The following is a 4,687-nucleotide window of genomic DNA, read 5'->3' as shown; positions in this document are numbered from 1 at the left end:
TCTCCCTTTGTCTCTGTTATTGTTGGTCTTTAGTGAACAATATAAAGTGTCTTCATGAGACTGTTGCCTAATGTTCAAATGTAGATAACACCACCTGCACCAACCTGTTACACAGCACAACCCTCTGGTGTAGCTTTGCCCATATGGTAAAAAAATATATTTTAAAATACATTTTAAAATATATTTATATATTTAAAATGTATTTTAGCACATATATTTTTTGGCCATTTTTTGTATATTTTGAAATATATTAATAAAATATATTTCAAAATACAATTTAAATGTATTTAAAATCATTCAAAAAAATATAAATTTAACCCTTCATATATTTCTAAGAAAACACATTCACATTTAACATCTGAAAGAAATCTTTATTTGATGTTTAAAACATACATATAGCATATCAATCAAGCAAGGAATATTCATTTTATAAGTTTATTCTCATTACATACTTAAACATTCTAAAAGAAACACACACACATATACATATATGTGTGTATGTATATATATATATATATATATATATATATATATATATATATATATATATATATATATATATATATATATATATATATATATATATACACACAGTCTCAGTTCCCCCAGCTTTCACGGCAATCCTCAAAGCCCTTCTGGACACGCTGGGAAACCCCTTCCTTACCCCCACTGTAACAAACAAAAGTCACAGTTCTATTACTTTTATCAGAGTTAAAATAAAAATGTGATTTATGTTAGCTGGCTTCATTTAGCAAACAGATATTTCTGTTTATATAGATACAGATATTAATACAGATATATTTTACGCATAATTTTACCTCTTTTTTTTCCTAGATGGGAAGTCTATCCAGTTCACATTACAGTAATGCTAACACCCCTTTTGGTCGTCTCTCCTTACCTTCCAGCATTCATAAATCTGTTGACCTTCTTTGTCTGAGACCAACCACTACAATGCATCATCACCTATTTGTATTGGTAACTTACTTTACAACCTATTTTAATGGTTGCAAAGTAAGTTACTTGTGCTGTATGCAATTTTAGATACACAGAAAGTCTTCACTTACTATATATGGCTGTCATAGTGTCCTTATCAAGGGCAGTTCTTCACTCTGCGCCGATGTCCGTTTTGCTCTGTCCTATAAAAAGCATGAACATTTGAGTGTTTGACTAGTTTTAGATTTCCAAAAATTTGATATTTGTACAACTAAACATTTGAACTACAATATATGCTATTGAGCGATACTTTTATGGGTAATTTTTGGTAAAGAAACTGGTGACAGAGTTGTAGGCTTTTTAAAGTACTATTAGCTAACCATTTGAACTGACTTTCAAAGCTGATTACCTTTTAAATTGCTGTGGATCAAAACCTCCAGTGGGAAGGCGGCCATTAGAAGAACACGCACCATTGAACCTGAAAATAACAAAAACAAACAAAAAACAGAACAATATATAAGAGTCCGGTAGGGTAATAAATCTCTTCTGAAGCAATATAGTCATTTTGGGTGAAAAACAAAACATTCCTCTAAAATATATATACTGACATCAGCAATCAACATCATGATTGTAATTATTTCCTTTTTAGTACATCTACTGCTGTTTGCATGTGTCAAGCACTACGACTGTATCTATGCATATAAATTCACCATATATATCCAGCAAAAATGTTTTGTTATAGGAAAACAAACAAAGGCATTCAATCAGAGGTGAGACATTAATTGGGAATATGAATTATAGGTGAACTATTCTTTACCTACTAGCAATCAAGCTTCTTTAACCAAGAAGCTTGAAATATTTGAATGTAAAATAAATAAATAAATAAATAATAATAAAAATAACATGATGTAATTAAAATGCACAACTTACATTAAGGAAATCTGCATTTGTATCCACAGGCTAAAAGTAAAACAGTAAATGTGTTAGTAATAGTACAGGTATTTGTAAAAAAAAAAAAAAAAAAGAGGCAGTAACTGTGACGCTTCTAGTGGGATGCTAAATGCAGAGATTTATATTTACAGTATAATACTGCATGTACGGGTAGCTGTGTTGTGAACTGTAACTGAATATTAGAGAATCTCAGAGAAATTAAATGTATTTATTTTTTGAATTTATCAATCATAAAACTGTGTGTTTTGAAGGCCTGTTACGATAACGACTTTTTGTTGGTCGGTATATTGCCCCATAAACAATTGCGACAAGTTATGTCATTGTCATTTTAAGACCATTTTATGTCTTTGAATGTATAATCATAATATAACACCATAATAATGCAAGATCTACACACTTTCAATTGACAAACCAACATCTAATTCTTAAAGTATTTAGATCATTGAAATTAGGAATCAAAATATTAGATACCTTAAAAACTTGAATAAATAGTAAATTTTCTAACAAATAGAAAACAATGTTATTTAATGTTATTGTTTTGTTATCATTATATTTTATTTTTGTAAATATAATGGCGGATAAATTACATCATCAACAATTATTGAGGTCATGTACATGTACTGTGTGTTAAGTCGATATATCGATTATTGTGATAGGCCTACTGTTTTGGTATCATAACGAGCTTGTCAAACATGCATGACCACTAAACAATGTCTAAGAAGTAGTATTGGTCTGAATGACAACAAACATAACTAGTGTTTTGGAAAATCTGTTAGAAAACAGTTATTTCAATAATTATGATTAGCATGTGACACAGACACCGCATAAAAAACCACAACAACAAATACTTACTTTAGGAGGATGGGGGAGGGCAGCATGAGGTTGAGACTTTGACATCTGTAAGAAACAAATTCATGTATTACAAACAAGTCACTTAAAAATACATTAATGTGGCAGACTGTTCCCTGTTCAGATGCAGTGTATAAGTACAATCAGGGCTGTCACAACAATGGGGTGGGGCCAAGTGGCTGCAACCCTAGGTACAATGTGCAGGTATATATAATTACATATAATATATGTGAATAAAGCAAGAATCTGTTTAGGTTAGTCACTGTGCTGACTGATGTTTGCTAGGTTTATATGATTGCAAACTGCACAAAAACAACAACAGCAACAACATTAATGACAATGACAAACAAAATTACTTACATTTATGTAAATCTCACATTAGGAAGATCTGCATTCGATTTCATGGGCTGAAATAAATAGGCAGAAACATTACTGCTAAAAAAATAAAAAACAAAAACTCTAAAAAGCCTAAAAATGACTTAAAAAGCAAGGAAATGTGGAACATTGTAATTAGCGAACATTAATAAAGCATAACTGTTCTTTGTTTCTAACCTTGGTAAGTACTCTGTAGCCAGAAGGAGAGGTAGGATTTCTGTGAAAGCCAAATTAAATGTGAATAGGCTTTGATAGTTATTGAGAAGGCAGAATAATAAGAAAAGGCAAAAGTACGTCACAATATAATTAATTAAGTTACATATTTTGATTACCAAATTATGGAAGCGTGGAGCTGCCACCCAGGCAAAAGAAAAATAGAGCTGTATCACGTTATGACGTGAAATGTTTATTGTTCTAACATTATGCTTTTCATGTTTGTATAATACAGTGGTTCTTAACCTTGTTGGAGGTACCGAACCCCACCAGTTTCATATGCGCATTCATTGAACCCCTCTTTAGTGAAAAATATAGTGTGTTTTTTTTTTTCAAATTAGACGTAGATATGTTTTTTACTGGTGCACAAAATGAGCTGTGCACGTCACAGCGGAGGCTCTGCCGAACAACCTGAGACCAACTCACCGAACCCCTAGGGTTCGATCGAACCCAGGTTAAGAACCACTGGTATAATATAATATCACATTATTATAATATACATAATTGTCACGTTCGCACAATATTGTACGGACGTGATAATTATGTACATTTTTCGTACAATGTTGTTCAAACATGTTGTTCAAACATGATAGTATATTGTTAGAACGATAAACTTTTCACGTTATAACGTGATATACTTATATTTCTCTTTTGCCTGGGTGGCAGCTCTACGCTTCCGTTCCAAATACACGAGAATAAAGTAATATTATATGGGAAAAGGCACCTGCTAGCTTGATGATGGAGGCTTCTTAGACTGGCCACCCGCCTTGGCTTCTTGTCGCCACTCCACGAAATAAAGGTCCGTTTCCTCCATGCCGGCTAATTATTCATCCTCATTAAAATCTCGTATATGTTCAGTTGGCAGAATTGAGAATTTTACATCTTCCAACCACTTAATTAACGCGAACATAATCGGCTTGTTTCTTCCCGTCTCCTGTATCCGGCCGTTCCTCTCGCTGTCAGATTTCGCGCCTCAGAGACGTCGTTATTTTTCAAAAAAAAAAAAAAAAAAAGAAAGAAAGAAAGAAACAGCAACAACTACTAAAGAGAGTTTTTGCACGTTCATTGCACATTTGTGGGAATGTTTAAATATTTTATTTTTATTAATTACTTTTCATTATATCTTTATTTTTTAAACCACCGTGGCAATGCGCATGCGCATACACTCCTGCATGCAAAGGGCTTTGGAGTTGACGTAATGTCGCAATGCATTGTGGGAGCGCAGCACCATCTTGGCAGGTCACGAATCAAAACAAGTTTGCTACGAACCATTCTGAAACATAGCTCAAAAGAAAATGACGGTATAGAGACAGATTCTGTCCAGATGCAAAGAGACGGTACTTGATTGTTGAAATGTGGACCCGTA

The 4,687-nt window shown here is 32.8% G+C and overlaps 1 long non-coding RNA gene across 1 annotated transcript; it reads right to left on the bottom strand.

Annotated features, from left to right (window-relative positions):
* Nucleotides 1-586: 586 nt before the first annotated feature.
* On the bottom strand, nucleotides 587-4,449 carry LOC146577331 (uncharacterized). Its single transcript, XR_014889391.1, has 7 exons — nucleotides 4,046-4,449; nucleotides 3,286-3,325; nucleotides 3,094-3,140; nucleotides 2,737-2,781; nucleotides 1,864-1,893; nucleotides 1,065-1,411; nucleotides 587-669 (listed from the first exon to the last, which is right to left on the bottom strand). It is a non-coding gene; the product is annotated as an uncharacterized LOC146577331 (long non-coding RNA).
* Between the last annotated feature and the right edge of the window lie 238 nt (nucleotides 4,450-4,687).

Source organism: Mchenga conophoros, linkage group LG3 (assembly GCF_057382185.1).
Source record: "Mchenga conophoros isolate Kocher_MC1m ecotype Shallow Benthic linkage group LG3, M_conophoros_male_GT1.1, whole genome shotgun sequence".
Taxonomy (NCBI): Eukaryota; Metazoa; Chordata; class Actinopteri; order Cichliformes; family Cichlidae; genus Mchenga; species Mchenga conophoros.
This window is presented reverse-complemented; position numbering and strand designations above follow the sequence as displayed.